The sequence below is a fragment of the Sarcophilus harrisii genome, chromosome 2 (genome assembly GCF_902635505.1).
Source record: "Sarcophilus harrisii chromosome 2, mSarHar1.11, whole genome shotgun sequence".
NCBI lineage: Eukaryota > Metazoa > Chordata > Mammalia > Dasyuromorphia > Dasyuridae > Sarcophilus > Sarcophilus harrisii.
The window spans coordinates 354,074,656-354,092,413 of record NC_045427.1 but is presented as its reverse complement, the minus strand read 5'-3'; positions in this window follow the sequence as shown (position 1 = coordinate 354,092,413).

Sequence of the window (17,758 nt, the reverse complement as noted above, 5' to 3'; positions counted from 1 at the left end):
AAACTGAGTCCCAGAAAGGAGACAATTTGATCAAGATAACACAGCAAGCTGATTACCATTCTCTGCCTTGATGGCCAAAATGAGCATCAATGCAGTTTTGAGGCTTTGAAAGAATGCTGCTCAATATAAAACTACTCTTATTTCTCCTCCTTCTGGCTCCCCTGCTTCAAAAATCTATTTCCTACCTTGGGTTTGTTTGTTTTTATTGAGGAGAACTAATGGAATGTAAGATTTGCCAAAACACCCACTTGGTGTTTGGGGTGGGGGGCAACATGAGGTTGCTAGATGGCAGAGTGAATAGAATTCAAATTTGGCTTTTGATGCTTAATTTCTAGATGACCTCAAGTAAGTCACTTAACCTCTGCTTTGATTTTTCTTATCTGTTAAATACAGATAATAATAGCACCTAACTTTCCAGGGTTGTGGTGAGGATCACATCTGTGCTTAGCACAGCACTTGCCACAAAGTAAGTACAACTTAAATGCTAATTGTTGTTACTTTAGAATTTACCAAAATATCCACTTGGTGCTCAGGAGGGGCTGGCATGAAGCATCTAGGTAGTGCTGGTCCAGTTAGAGAGCTGAACTTGGAGACAGGAGGACCTGAATTCAATCTGATCTTGAATATTTACTAGCTGTATGATTCTGGGCAAGTCCCTTAACAGCTGACTGCTTCAGTTTCCTGATCTTGTCTGTTTCCATCATTAGAAAGAGAATAATTGTAGCACCAATTTAATTTTGTAAAGAGGAAATGAGATAATATGTGTAAAGTGTTTGTGAATCTCAATGCACTATTATTAGGACAATACAGATCATGTTTGAGGAACAAAACAATCATACATCTTCATAGGAATGCTCATGTATATCACATGTAATTGTAATGAAATGCAAGGTTCTGGTCTCATTCTCGATCATCTCCCTTGTAAACATGCACATTGCTTCGAATGGGAGACCAAGATTGTTTTTGTGGAATTTGGGGTTTAGTTGGAGATTAAAAGGGTCACCATAAAACTCATGACTCAGGGCCTTCCTTCCCAAAGACTACACAGAGTCTTATCTTGAGAGTGTTCTTCCCAAGAGGGTGTGGGTTTTTTTGTTTTTTTGTTTTTTTGGTCTCTTTGCTTCCATCTGGAGTCAATCCAGGACAGTCTCCAAATAATGATTACATATAATTTACAAGTGTGAGAAACAGAGCCCCCAGTAATTCAGAGTCATTCAATGTATTATCTGTTTCTTGAGTAAGATACAGATTTTATTTCAACATAAAGCTCTCAAGCAGTTTGCCAAATACCTTTGTAGGGGAACTCTGCTTGGGGTTGCTCACAGAAAAGCTCTTTGTCATTCTCTCTTGCCCATAGATTCAGAGTACTGTATTGTGGTTTAGATCACAGGGCCAACATATTCTGAGGCTTGCTGAACAAGTAAATTTCTCTTTGAACCTGTAATGTACAGTTATCTCACTGGTTTTGTTCTCTAAGTAGAATATTTTGTGGAACTAATGTAGACTTTTCTCTTTTTTCCCCATCTTTGTCTCCAAGGAGCACATTACATGAGAAAATATCTTCAAATACTTAATTATCTGGACTTTTAAATGCAGAAATTCTCAAACTTGTCATACCTGCAAGGCAATTTCCAAAGTTGGTTTGGCCCATTTCTCTTCTTTGGCTGGAAGGCTAGATTCTGAGACTATGGGAGTAAAAAAAAAATCCCCCTCTTTTATATAGGAGGATGGAATTCAGGAATGGTATCTTTGAACCCTGATTCCAGTGCTCCAGCAACCCCACAGTCACTCCGTCATGTGATTCTGCTGTAACTCACCATTATTGCTACTAGTTTGGGTGGGAAGATGAAGAAGAAGAAAAATCCTCCTTCACTGTACTTTGGAAGAAGACATAAAAGAAAAGGTGAAGCAGGAGTTTTGAAAAGTGTCAAGTCTTGAATAAATCAAAGTCATGAGTTGAGGAATAAAACATTTTTTTTTTATTTTTTTATTTTTTTATTTAATAGCCTTTTATTTACAGGATATATACGTGGGTAACTTTACAGCATTAACAATTGCCAAACCTCTTGTTCCAATTTTTCACCTCTTACCCCCCCCACCCCCTCCCCCAGATGGCAGGATGACCAGTAGATATTAAATATATCAAAATATAACTTAGATACACAATAAGTATACATGACCAAAACATCATTTTGCTGTACAAAAAGAATCAGACTCTGAATTATTGTACAATTAGCTTGTGAAGGAGATCAAAAATGCATGTGTGCATAAATATAGGGATTGGGAATTTAATGTAATGGTTTTTAGTCCTCTCCCAGAGTTATTTTTCTGGGCATAGCTAGCTCAGTTCATTACTGCTCCATTAGAAATGATTTGGTTGATCTCGTTGCTGAGGATGGCCTGATCCATCAGAACTGGTCATCATCTAGTATTGTTGTTGAAGTATATAATGATCTCTTGGTCCTGCTCATTTCACTCAGCATCAGTTCGTGTAAGTCTCTCCAGGCCTTTCTGAAATCATCCTGTTGGTCGGAATAAAACATTTTTAATTGAGATAACAGGATATCAAACCTGCCACCCATGGCACATTCCATGAATGCAGAGTACAATGAATTTTTGAACTCGGAGATCCATGAAAAAAAAATTTAAATTAAAAAACATAATTTTAGAGGGAAGGGGGATAAGATAGTAGTGAGAACTTGTCATGATTCCCTAATGACCCTTGGCTATCTGGGCAAGAAAACTACTTCATTCTTGCAATTTTGCCCTTTGTGCTATGAATCCCAGTTACAGGTAGAAAGGACATTAGAAGCTAAGATCCAGCTTAAATAAAGTTCCTTTGCAAGATAAAATCTCTGAGTATGGATCACTTAGGGTCTGGTTCAGCTCAACCTGATGGAGAATAAATATTTTTTTTATTAAAGCTTTTTATTCTCAAAATATATTCATGGATAATTTTCGACATTCATTCCTACAAAACCCTGTGTTCTAATTTTTTTCCCTCCCTTCCTTCACCACCTCTCCCAGTTGGCAAGTGATCCAATATATGTTGAACATGTGCAATTCCTCTCTCTATATTTCTGCAAATATCATGCTGCTCCAGAAAAATCAGATCAAAAAGGAAAAAAAAAAGGAGAAAACAAAATGTAAACAAACAACAACAAAAAAGAGTGAAAATGCTATGTTGTGGTCCACACTCAGTTCCCACAGTCTTCTCTCTTCAAAAATGAGAAGATCCAAATCAGTTCCATTTATTCAGTGATGAAGAGAGCCATCTACACCCAGAGAGAGGACTGTATATAATATAATCATCATATAGTCTTCTTGTTGCAATGCATAATGATTTCCTGGTTCTGCTCATTTCACTCAGCATCAGTTCATATGTCTCTCCAGGCCTTTCTGAAATCATCTTGCTGGTCATTTCTTACAGAACAATAATATTTTATATCATTCACATACTATAACTTATTCAGCCATTCTCCAACTGATGGGGATCCACTCAGTTTCCAGTTCCTTGTCACTACAAAAGGGCTGCCATAAACATTTTTGCACATGTGGGTCCCTTTCCCTCCTTTAAGATCTCTTTAAGACACAGGCCCAGTAGAAACATGCTGGATCAAAGGGTGTACACAGCTTGGTAGCTCTTTGGGCATAGTTCCAAAGTGCTGAGATAAATATCTTAAAAATAGGAATGCAGAGTGTCAAATAACATTACATTTATATTAATAATTTTCTGTCACTGTATTAACAATTATATCAACAATTTTCTCTCAAGAGCTAGTTGCTGAATGAGTAAAACCAATTTGCTTTTATAGGCCATGAAAAGGGGAGATTGATTCTTAGTCACTTCAGCCTTAAGTTCCCTCTATTCTCGCATTGCTTCCAAATGGTGGCCCTTAACTGAGTATCCCATTATATTGGTTTAAGTCCTCAAACTGATCCCTGATCTATCCTCCTTATATATGTATCACTGCAATACAGTTTGTCATTATTTAGTACTTTCATCTATTCTGATTCTTCATGACCCCATTTTGGGTTTTCTTAGCAGCAATTCTGAACTGGTTTGTCATTTTCATCTCCAGGCCATTTCATAAATGAGGAAACTGAGGCAAACAGGATTAAGTGATTTTCCCAGAGTCACATAGCTAGTATCTTCTAGTCACGTCTTCCTGACTTCAGGCCCAGTACTCCATCCAAGAATATCACTTTCTAAGGGTAGGCAGGAACTCTTTTTCAAACTTTGTATCTCTAATGTCTGTTTCACAGTAGTCACTTAATATGTGCTTGCTGAATTCATAAGATCTGATGATAATTGAGTCATCAATTATGGAAGAGACTTATTGAGATCATCTTGTTCAAATCTTTAATGAGGCTTAGAGAATAATCATTTGCTCAAGGTCACCCAGATCAGATTGTCATATAGTAGGTAATAATAAAAAGAAATAAGATTCGAACTCAAGTCCTCCAGTTCCAAGCTCAATATTTTTCTTCCAGAAAACTTAATTGAATATAAAGTAGAATGTAATAAAGGTAATGAAAGAGTATAGATTTACTTTCTGGAGATTCAGAGGAAAAAGAAACACATCTGATTGGTGGTGGTAAGCAGAGAAGGCTTGCTGGAGGCAGAAGCATTTAGAATGAACCCTGAACTACAGGTAGGATATTCATAAAGGATTGAGGAAGAGGAAGGAGATATTGGAGGTGGGGAAAGGTGGGATGAGAGCATGCATGTTTTTGTCAGGGTAGTGAGTCATCCAGTTTGGCTGGAATATAAGGGAAGATGAAGGAAAACATGGGAAGATAAGACTGAACAGGTGAGTTGGAGCCAGATTGGAGAAGGCTATAAATGCCAGCTTGAGGGATTTGGACTTAGTTTGACAGGCAAGATACTTAATTTGGGCCTGGCACCAAAGCCATGTAACATGAAGACGCCAACTCAATACTCCCCATCTTTCTTTATCCATCATCATAAAAAGGGTGTGACCTGCATTATTTGTCTGTTTGAAAATGATTCCCATAAAGCACCACTGAGCTGAAGGTGGCGGTGGGAGGCCTCGTACACTATGGAATTTAGATACATGTGAGCCTTAATCAGCTAGTCACAGGGCCTCCTGAGAATAGGCAGACATTGTTTTTCTATTTCTTTCTCTTGAGATAGAATGAGAAGTAAATGCTCTAGGCTTTCCTATTTCTCATTTGCCATTTTCTTCAGTGATAAATAGGGCGTGCCCAATGTAGCAAAGGTGAAAAATTTTATGTGACCAGATAAGAATATGATTTTAAATCGTTGGGCCTGAAAATTCTTTTAAAATTTAGAGATTATCTAATCCAAGGATTCAATCTTACAAATAAGGAAATAGGTCCAAAAGGGAGAGAACCTCTTTTTATAGGATCATAAGATTTAGAATTAAAATAAGACTTAGATTCTATCTGATGCAACTGTCTAATTTTACACGTGAGAAAAATGAGAGAAAAAGAGATTTTTCTTTTTTGAAAGCCTAACTTAAAAAGCAAACAAAACTTTTGATTTTACATCACCTTCATAGCCTAATATATTTTCTCTTTTCCCTCCCTGGAGATCTATTCCTTATAATAAAGAATTAAAAAGAGGAGAAAGAAAAAAAAGAATTCAGCAAAACTGAAATATCAACCAAAATTGACATTATATAGAGAGATAATTCCCTATCTCTGTAAAGAAGCAAAGGAGGTATCAAGATTGGTGTCAAAATGGATTGTAATTTGATAGAAATCTTCAGTTTTAATTATGTTGTTGTTTCCTTTTATATTGTTATAGAAATTGTGCATAGTATACTGTTTATCTGCCTTTTCTTTTTTTTATTTTACATCAGTTCATTTAAGTTTTCCCATACTTTTCTGTATTCATTATATTCATTGTTTCTGATAACAAAATAATGTCCTAGTTTAATGCATACCACAGTTTTTTAGTCATCCCTTAATCAAAAAGTATCTATTTTGTTCCACAATCACCTCCTTTATAAAACCTTTATTGACCTCTCCAATATTGATCTTAATATTTCTAATATTAGCTTAATATTTTTAAAATAATTCTTCTAAAAAGTTTTATTCTGAATTTAATGAGCACTATAAAAGAGAATATTGCCATATTAAAAATAGAAATAGTGGATTAGATGAAAATCCAAATATCTAATACATATAGTTTGCTTTTAAACCACAAATTTATGTTACATAATCTCAATTAAGCCCTCACTGCCCCAAGATAATCTTTTTAGATCTCCTTAATTGATTCACTAATCCACTCATCATAGCGGATTTTTTCCCAGCCTTTTTATCCTTCCTCAAATTTCCTATCTTTCCTCTTTCCCTCTTCCTGTTAGTTGAGAATCTTGCTTTTTATTTTCCTGAAAAACTGCATGTACTTATTTCATCCACTGCATCTTTTCCCCTCCTCCTCATCTTACATCAGGCATAGATGCCTTCTAGATGCCACTAACTTCTCTTTGCTCCTGTCTCACATGAAGAAATCCTTGTCAAAACAGCCTCCTTTAACATGATCACATCCCATCTTCTCCAGAAGATTGCACCCTCTCTCATCTCCACTCTCACTACTACTTATTCTCTTGCTGTCTACAGACTGCTTCCCTACCATTTTATAACTGTGCCATCATAACCCAGACCTCAAAATGTCCTTGTCTGATCCATCCATCCCTGCAAGATGTCATCCTATATCTCTTTTTCCCCCTTCTTGGAAAATTCTTTGAGAATGTTCGCTACAATAAAGGCCTCTACTATCTAGTAATCTAGTAATCTCTAGTAATCTCTAATCTAGTAATCATCCCCCAAAGTCATCAGTAATCTCTTCGTTACTAAATCTAATGACCTTTCTCAATCCTAATCCTTCTTCATCATTTTGAAAACTTTGGCACTATCAATTATTCTTTTCTCATGGTACTCTTTTCTTTCCATCTTTTTTTGAGACACTGCTCTCTCCTGGTTCTCTTCCTACCTGTCTGACCAATTCTTTTCTGCTAAATCTTCATTCAGGTTTCTTCTGCTTGTTTTGAGTTTTCCATAAGGATCTGACCTGGTTTCTCTTTCCCTGTATACTGTTTTGCTTGGTGGTCTCATCAGCAACCATGATTATCTTTAGGCAGTTGATTCTCAGATCTATTTACCCAGCTTCAACCTTTCTCTTGACCTCTACTCTTGTATCTCCAAATGTTTATTGGGCATCTCAAATTGGACATTTTAAATTCAGCATATCAAAACTTACATGACTTCTCCTACTCTTTTCTCTTTATAACTTTTCTATATTGTGAAGGGTACCACCATACTCTCAGTCATGCAGGCTTGCAACCAAGGTGTCATTCTCAACTCCTCTCTATCTCACTCTCCCCAATATCTGATTAGATTGATTAATTGCCAGATACTGTTTTTCTACATTTGTAACATCTCTCCTATATGACCCTTCCCTCCCCTCATACCGTCACTACTTTAGTGTAGACTCTCATCATCTCATACCTTGTTTGCACATTGTTCCTTGAAAGCAAAGATTGGTTGTTTTTTTTTTTTTTTTTTTTTTTTTGTCTTCCTATTCTTAGAGCTTAGTCCAGGATATAGTACATAATAGGTCCTTAATAAATGCTTGTTGATTTATAATAAATTCATTGTATTATTTTAAAAGCTTTCTTTTTTTTTGTGTTTTCCTCTGAACTTCCTTTCATTATTTTATATGTACTTTTATACATAAAGTATTTTTTAAGGCTCATTGAATTTCTCTCTCTCTCTTTCTCTCTCTAGCTCCCTTCCTCCAAAAAAGAGGGAAAAATACAATCCTTGTAAAAAAAATTATGTATAGTCAAACAAAACAAATGCACTCATTTTCCAGGTCCAAAAATGCATTTCTTACTTTGAGTCCATTACCTCTCTGTCAAGGGATGGTGGTGGTAATATACTTTTTCATTTGCCCTTTATTTTTATGATTGTTCAGATGTTTTCAGTCATTATCAGTCATGTCTGACCTTTTGTGATCCCATTTGGGATTTTCTCAGTAAAGATACTGAAATAGTTTGCTCTTCCTTCTCCAGTTCATTTTACAGTTGAGGAGATTGAGACAAAAAGGTTAAGTGACTTGCCCAGAGTCACACAGCTAATAAGTGTCTGAGGCCAGATTTGAACTTAGAAAGATGAGTCTCTCTAATTCCAGATTTAGCACTCTGTTACATCACCTAGTTATATGCATGCAGCCTGTAGAGGCAGTCTAATTTTTTAAAAAATTCTTTTAACTTGATATTTCTTATAGCACTTGGTCTAAATTTCTCTTTTGCCCTTATTACATTCAATCATATTCATTTTCATACTTCTTACTTCTCTTCCTTCCTCCCTTCCCCCCATTTGTTTGTAAGCACCTTGAAGTTATTACCTTTTAATAATGGTATCCTCTACAGGAGAGCACAAAACCTTGTATATAGTTAGTGTTTAATAAATATTTGGTGGATTGAATTGCTTTAGGGTTTGTAGAAGGTCAATGATTGAACTGGCTTTAGAATCTATGACTTTGCCTAGTTGCATTTTCTGTCCATAGGTTGGAAGATTTTTGTCATTCAGTGTTCAGAACCTTGCTAATACAGACAGTTGTTTCAGTGAGCATGGAATTGATTTTTAGCCTGGAATCACTATAGATTTTATGCTCAAACTTACAGCTCATAAACTGGAACTGTCTTTCTTTAGACTGCATAAGACATGGACACCCAAGTGTCAAGATAACCTCAGCAACAATCACAGAAATAAACAACATCATATAGTTATTTAGCACTTGTCAGGGTCTCATGACCTCTAACATAGATGTTTCTGAGAGTAATAAGGAAAGTTTCAGAGGGTGTTGTTCAGTATGCAGTCAATCCTGACCTTGTGAAACAGAGAAATAACTTTTCAGTGTTTTATGAGTTTAAGACCTCAGGCATATTACAACACGACTAAAACACAAAATTTTTTCAGGAACACTATACAACACAGGAAAATCCCAATATAAATGTACAGGGAAATCCATTCAGTTAACTGGAATTCCCAGAGGTTGGGGAATGCTAAATAAATTTTATGTGAATTCAATGTGATATGACTGAACTAGAAGAAATGATAACTATGATGAGTTTGGAGAAGCATGGGAAAATCAGTATTTACAGATGCAAAGAAAAGTAAAGTGGAAAACAATATTTTGTATTAATGACTGTGGAAATGATTTCTGCCAGTAAGAATAGTGATTTGTTTCTCACATTCTCTTCTTCATGTCAACACAGTTAGTGTTACACTACCAGCATAATAAGATCAGTTAAGGGAATGTGAGCACAAAGTCTTCTTCTTTCTAAATTTAGACAATATCATGAGTCAATACCATGGCTCAGGTGCACTCTCACTCTAGAACCTCTCTCAGTGCCTAGGATTTTCCAGAATGCTTCCATTTTCCAGAAGGGCTGAGAATGGCCAAACTATATTCTCCTTTTAGTTGTACTTTCTGGACTCCACTTCATCCTTTTTCTGTGTATTGCTTTCTATAAAATGTAAACTCCTTGAGGGTAGGACCTATCTTTTTTTTTTTTTTTTTTGGTTGTGTTTATATTCCCTGCTTTTAACACAATGTACAGTCAGTGCTTAATAAATGTTTGTTGCCTTGCTTATCCTTGCTTTTAATAAGAGTATCTCTTTTTTGGGAGTGACCCTCACTAAAAGCTTTTCTTAATCTCCCTGGCTGCTAGTACCTCCTCTCCCACCCCATTATATATTTTAAATATTTTGTATTTACTTACATGTGTACATGCTTTTCCTTCTCCAATAGGATGTAACCTACTTGAGGGCAGGGACTATTTCATTTTAAATCAATTTAATTTAATTTCATATCTCTGGTGCCTAGGAGAATGGCTGGCATATGATAGGTGCTTAATAAATACTTTTACAGGGGGAGGATTTCTGGGAAGATGGTAGAATAGGTTGGTAAGTTTCAAACTCTCCTGATTTCCCCCACAAATAGAACAAATTTGTGCCTCAGGATAAATATAGATTTGTGAAAAATCAAGAAAACTTGGCCATGGGGCAGGGTTGCTGCAGACTTTGGGCACTTGCTGGGGGAGGAAGCTCTTGGTTTGGGGTTTCAGGTCAGAAGGGAGAGTTGAAGGGAAGCTAGAGGCACCATCCTCCCACTACCCCACAATTATAGATATTTACACTAATACTTCCTATTTAAAAAAATGAACCAGAAAAGAAGAAATAACTCTACCATGGAAACTTACTATGGAAACAGAGAAAATCGGGTTTTATCTTCAGAGGAAGACACTGAAGTAAAAAAAAAAAAGTTTCTACCCCAAAGAGTACGGTGAAATGACTCACTGCTTAGAGAGAATAGAACTCAAAAAAGAATTAAAAAATCAAATGAGAGACACTGAGTAAAAACTAAAATAAATAAATAGAAAAAGAGATACGGTGTCAAAGGCAAAAATAATTCTTTGAAAATTAGAATTGGAAGGGCAACTGGGTGGTACAGTGGTTAGAGCACCAGCCTTGAAGTCAGGAGGAGCTGAATTCAAATGTAATCTCAGACACTTAGCACTCTCTAGCTGTGTGACCCTGGGCAAGTCACTTAACCCCAATAGCTTCAGCCAAAAAAAAAAAAAATTAGAATTGGGCAAGGAGAAGCTAGTGAAGCTATGAGAGACCAAGAAATAACAAAACAGATTATTAAAAATGAAAAAAAAATAGAACAGAGTGAGAAACATAAGAAAAAAATGACAGATTTAGAAAATAAATTGAGAAGAAAAAATATAAGAATAATTGGACAGCCTGAAAGTTGTGACCAAAAGAAGGACCTTGTCACAATAATGCAAGAAATAATCCAAGAAAATTGTTTTGAGTGATAAAACATGAAGGGAAAGTAGAAATAGAAAAAAATCCACTGATCACTACTTCCATGACATTCTTTATGGAAAATGCACAGGAGCATTATTGCCAAATTTCAAAACCACCAGATCAAAGAAAACATTTTGCAAGAATCAAAACAATTCAGATATGCTGGAACTACAATTAGAATTGTATGGGACTTACCAGCTGCCACAATAAAAAACCATGGGTCCAGGATTTATATCTACTGACAATCAAAAGAACTAGGCCTGTGGCCAAAAATATATTCAGCAAAATTATAATATTGAATAAAAAAAAATGGACATTCAATGAACTTGCAGATTTTCAGAACCAAATCGGAACTTAATAGAAAATTTAATATATAAGAGTCAATATCAAAGATCAGTGTCAAGGACCTCAACATTGATAAATTGTTTATGATTTTTTTAACATGGGAAATTTGTAGAATGTGTTTAAGATTAATGTCAACAATAAGACAGCTCAAAAGAAAGATTGGAGCATAGTTAAGGTAAAAATAGTAATTATATCATACATATGAGGTGCAGAGGAAAAATATACACAGAGGTATTAGAGAGGGGAGGAAGGCTCATAGTTCTGAAAACCTATTCACATTGGAAATAGGTTAAATAGGCAACACTACATATATACTATGAAGGGTACAGTACCTTCCAAAACCTATAAAGAAATAAGGATGGGTTGACAGAGAAGCAAAGGGTGAGGGAAGAATACAAGGGAGGGTTCTATGGGTGGTGGGAGGTTAAGTAATAGCAAGGAAAGCTAGAAGCAGAATTAAAGCAAAGGGTGAACAGGGATAGGGAAGATATATGTTTGTTTTTTTGGGGGGAATATATGTGTGTGTATGTATATATCTATATAAAAATATACAAATATATCCTTTCTTAACTGCTTGGGGGTAAGGGTGGGGATGAAAGGAGGAAAAGAATAAAGTAAAAAAGGTGTACAGCAGAGAACAAAAGAACAATTTACAAGTAAATAAAGAGGGACAGTCATGAATATAATTTCTTCTACTAATATGTATACTTTTTTGAACTAGTATGTGTTGTTACATACTTTGAATCCTCCCTGATGTTCTGTTGAGCATATGACAATGTTCTTTTGTTCTGTTTCATTTCATATTCCTTTTTTTAAAAAATTTGCTGAAAATAACGTTTTGGTCGGGTATACTTATTGTGTATCTAATTTATATTTTAATATATTTAACATCTACTGGTCATCCTGCCATCTAGGGGAGGGGGTGTGGGGGGGTAAGAGGTGAAAAATTGGAACAAGAGGTTTGGCAATTGTTAATGCTGTAAAGTTACCCATGTTTATATCCTGTAAATAAAAGGCTATTAAATTTAAAAAAAAAAAAAAAGAATAGATCTGCACAAGGCTGTGAAGAGGAATATGTTGTAAAAATAGTAAAAATCAGATGTTGTAAAAATCAGTTTTTAAAAGCAAATGTATAATATGAATCACAATCCAAACTGCTTCATAAATATGATTTTTGTCAAAAAAATAAAATAAATCAGTTAATCAATCATGAAAAAAAAAAAATTTGCTGAGACAATTGGGGTTAAGTGATTTGTCCAGGGTCACACAGCTAGGAAGTATTAAGTGTCTGAGGGCAAATTTGAACTCAGATCCTCCTGACTTCAGGGCTGCGCCACCTAGCTGCCCCAATTCTGTTTCTTTAAATAAAATAAATTTTAAAATAAAATAAAATTGGAAACTAAAAAACAAACAAACAAAAAAAAAACAACTCAATCTGAATAAAATCTACAATCATCAAATTATGATTTGATGGTAATCAAAATGAGAATAGTTAAATATTCTCAGACTGCTTCCATTTTCCAGAAATGGATTAACAGAAAAATGGTAATCAAAGTAGACTCATTTCATCTGAATTTTGTTATGATGCTGCTTATGTATTTTAAAGTGAATTAGATAAACTGAATTAAACAGTGATTGTAATAAATTCTTAATTTTCATTTTAAAAATGCTTCTACGCATGAGATCTTATTAAAGGATAGTGCATCAGAAGAAAATTTAGGATAAACTATCCTTATGCATTGACATGAGGCAATGTAGGAGGGGGATGATTACAGGACTGGGAATCCAGAGATTTAGGTTACCCTGTCACTAATTCACTTTCTAATCTCAAGTCTTTCCCTCTGTCTGGGCTTTTTAGCTTTCTCTTCTGTAAAATGAGACAATTGCACTTCCCTTTTGTGTAGAGTCCAGTCAACCACCCATGGATGAAGAATTCAAGACTAAAAGAATTATCATTGTTTGATGTTCTGCACTTTTGTTTTTAATAATTCAATTCAATAGACATTTATTAGGCATTTGCTGTATGCTAGGTAGGATATTCTGTGCTGGACATTTGGGAGTTACAAAGAAGAAGACTTAGCTTCTCCCTTTGAGGAGCTATAATGTAATAGAGGAGATATGACGTAGGTACAAATAAATGTAAGAAAAGACTTTATGGTTTGGTGCAGGGCAAAGAGGGCCAGACTGGCAGTCAGTAGATTTATAGTCAGGAGATCCTAATTCTGACATTGATTGTGTGATTTTGGATAAGTTGTTTCTTCAAGCCCCAACTTGTAAGTTTTTTTTCATCAATGAGGGAAACACCTGAACCAACTACTTCATAGATTGTTGTGAAGAAAGTATTTTGTAAACCTTAATAGCAAAGAGATTGATCATTAAGATAGAATGTGGTAGGAGAAAGGGCATTTATTTACTAATAAAATTTGGTCTAAGTGGAATTTGGAATTTATAGGGTAATTGATCAAAGATTCATGTGAATTATAGGATTCAGAACTGGGAAAACCTCCAGAAATTAACTAAGTCAGCTTTCTCATTTTACAGTAGGAGAAACTGAGGACTTAACAGGGGAAGTGATTTGACCAATTTGTTTATAATTGCACAGATATGTAATTCTCAATGATCTGGTCTAATGTTTCACTCCTAATTGAGTTGGAAGGGAATCTGGTTTTCATTTAATTTTGCTTAAAATTAAAAAAACAATTTTCTTTGTTAGTTAGGCTCCACAGTAGGGAGTCTCCATGGGAGAGGTCATTGGTCACTTAGATTCCATTAATTCTCAAGGTCAGAAGAAGGAGATGCTGGCCAATGGTGGGTAAGCCAGGTTTGCTTGTTGCCACAAATGTAATTAAGACTTGGAATCTGATTGTGCCTCTGCCCAGGTCAGATAGTGTCTCCGGCAGCTGGTCCCCAGGGGTGGTGCCAGACATTCATTGCACTCCCAGAAGTCTTTGGGAGGAAAGGCAACAATCCTAATACTACAAACTCTGAGGAGATATGGTGGGAGTAAAATGGATGGGGGAGTCAGAGGTGATGATGTTCAATAAACACATTTCTTCTTCCTCCAGCCAAGTGAGAAAGTCTTTCACCTGCTTAGCTCCGTAAAATAGAGTAGAAGGTATTTTTTCTCAACCTGTTCTCTCAGGTTTTTATGCCATTGTTTAAATATCTCCCAGGCCTGGATCTTTGTCTTCCCACATTTCTCTCTCTTTAGGTTCCTCTCTTCCTCCAAAGATCTACTAAGTTGCCACTTCCTCCCAGAAGCCTTCCCCTCCCACCTCCTTCAAGCTGAAAGTCGTTTCTTCTTCCTCAGATTTTTCAAAGCACTCTTCCAGGGTTGCTTCTTTGCAATTTAATTATCCCTCAGTTTTTTTTAGATCCCAATAACTTATTTATATTCCGTAGGGAGAGTGTACCCCTGTGCATGCCCCCAAAGCAATAGGATTTTAAGTAATGAAAGCAGGAATCTGGGCAAGATTGGGGGAGAAGAAAGGAAGAGCAGTGATTCCTTACTTCACTTACTTTTGGGTTTTATGTGTTAAATCAGACAGGATTTGGGGAACATCAAATCTTCTATTAAGGAGTAGGTAGCATCATGCTATGGATAGAGAGCTAGTTTCAAAGACTTGAATTCAAGTCATTCTTTTGATACACAATGTTTGTGTCATTCTGATCAGGTCATTGAATGTCTCACTGCTAAAGTCAATGCTTTAAGACTATAAACTGCAGAGAATTTTCTCACCTAAGAATTCCCTATAATCAACCACATCCTAAATCTAGTCCTAATTCTTGCCCCACCTATAAGAGAAGGCTTTGATCTCTGACCCACTCCAAGAGGTGAAAAAGAAAAGGCTTAATATGAACTCGGGGGAATGCTTTGGTTGGCTAGATGCGGTGGCTATAATTAAAGAGAGATCAGTCTGTGCTTAATAAGGAGAGGTTCTAGCTATCATGCCTTATCAGACTAGATAGGCAGAAGAGATAATCCCAGAAGGGCTAACAGAGGGAATAATTTCTGAGACAATGAATAGCAGCAGCTACCTGTAGATCAGAGACATTAGAAAGCCTTTTTCTAATTCATCTTTCACACAGTTGCCAAAGTGAATTTCCTCAAGTGTAGGTCTATGTTACTCCCCTACTTAATAAATTCAGGTTTTACCTTTTTTACTCTTTTACCCTTAGCACACAATGTTAGGAGCATGTAGGGAATCATATAGTGGATTTAGCTTTCTGGGGCTTAACAGAATAAGTATAATGCCTCTTTCAGGGATAGCTCTTCAAATATTTGAAGACAGTTATCATGTCTATTTCTCCCATTCCTTAGCCTTAACAAGACTCAAACAGAACCCTTATCTTTTCCCTCTCCAAAACCTTCTTCTCTTCCAAACTTCCTTATTTCTGTCAAGGGCACTATCATTCCTCCAGTCACCCTGGTTCACCATGTTGGCATTGTAACAATATGATGATGATGATGATGATGAAGAAGATGATGATGATGATTTTTAACATTCTTGACTCCTCATTCCTCTTTCCACATATCCATTAACTGCAAAATCTTCCTATTTGTACCTCCACAACATTTCTCACACTTTTGCTAGTCACATAGCTACTACTGTAAATTAGGCTCTCCTCACCTTTCACCTGGAATGCTGCAGTAAATGCCTAAAGGTTTTCCATGCCTCAAATCTCTGCTTTTTGCAGCCCATCATTCATGCAATTACCAAAATGAATTTCCTTAAGCAAAGGTCTATGTTACTTCCCTACTTAATAAAGTCAGATTTTTCCTTTTTTAAAACTCTTTTACCCTTAGCATCAAATACAAATTCCTGATTATTAAAGTCCTTTACACACCAGGCCTAATCTATCTTTCCAAACTTAGTCTACCTTACTATCCTTCCCATAATCTGTAGATTAGGTAAACTCTCCTTTGGGACGTGAGCTAGCTAGATATATATGTATGCTGAACAGTGACTGCCTCTGCTGAGATATGAGGGTCTTGGGGTAAACTGCTCTGACTTTCAAGTATCTACTCTTCCCAGGTCTCCTATGCTTAGAATTCCATTTCCAAAATATTTATTAAGCATCTCTTATATAGATGATACATAGAGCATTCTGTTGGGGGTAGAGGGAGATGTAAAGGTCAGATAAAACACAGTCCCTGTTCTAATGGAAGTCATAATTTAATAGAGGGATGCAAATACATATTATCCAATAATAGCTGTCATTATTCATATAGCAGCCAAAATTTGATGAGACACTTTTTCTTTTCTCAGCTCACTGAAGTAAGCAGAGAAATATTATTATTCCTTACAGATCAGGAAAGTAAGACTCAGAGTGTTTAAATAATGGGGTAGAACCAAGGATATGCCCCCATTTTAAACAATGATTTTGATAAAATCATAGACAGAATGTTTACCAAATTTGGAAATTGCACAAGGATTTGCTAATATGTCAGGTAAGAATCAGTCAAAAAACATTTTTAAATGTCTACTATGTGCCAGGCACTGTTCTAAGAACTGGGGACACAAAAAAGAGGCAATAAACAATCCCAGCCTTCAAAAAGGGTGTTGAAGTGGTACAATGGATAGGACACTGAACTTGGAATCAGGAAGACTCATCTTCATGAGTTCAAATCTGACTTCAGACACTTACTAGCAGTGTGACCCTGGGTAAGTCACCTTATTTGTCCCTGTTTCCTCTTCTGTAAAAAGGGCTGGAGAAGGAAATAGCACATCACTTCAGTATCTTCTTTAAGAAAACCCCAAATGGGGTCACAAAGAGTCAAACATGACTGAATAGCATTAGTAGCAGCCCTCAAAGAGCTCACAATCTAATGGAAAAGACAGCAAGTGAATAAATGTGTATAAACAATCAAAATAGGATAAATTGTAAATAATTAAGAAAGGGAAAGTACTAGAATTAAGAGGGATTGGGAAAGATTAAAAGAAGAATCAAATTCCAAAATGATCTTGAAAAGGTAGAAAAATGGACAGAGTCAAATAAAGAGAAACTTAATAAGGATTCATGTAAACTGCTATGCTTTAATACAAAGAATTAACTACACTGCACAGGGTGGGGAATGTGTGACTAAATACTAATTTAATTGAAAAAGATCTGGGGGCTATGATGGATTGTAAACTCTGAATGAATTAGGAGGGGCAGGTAGTAGCCACATATGCAGTGAAGAGCTATCAAAGTAGAATGTCCATGGAGTCAAGGACTCCCAGAGTTAGAAGCAAATTCACAGTATCTAGTCCAGCCCATACAAAAACAAAAATTGCTTTTTTCCCTCAGTAGTATTTTATTTTTTCAAATATATGCAAAGATAGTTTTCATTATTCACCTTTGCAAAACCTTGTAACCCCAATTTTTTTTTCTCTCCCTTCTCCTCTCCCCAAGACAGCAAGCATCTGATATAGGTTAAGTATGTACAAATCTGTTAAGCATACTTTCATATTTGTAATGCTATGCAAGAAAAAATCAGATCAGTAGGGAGAAAACCATGAAAAAGAAAAAAAAAACAAGAAAATAAACAACAGAA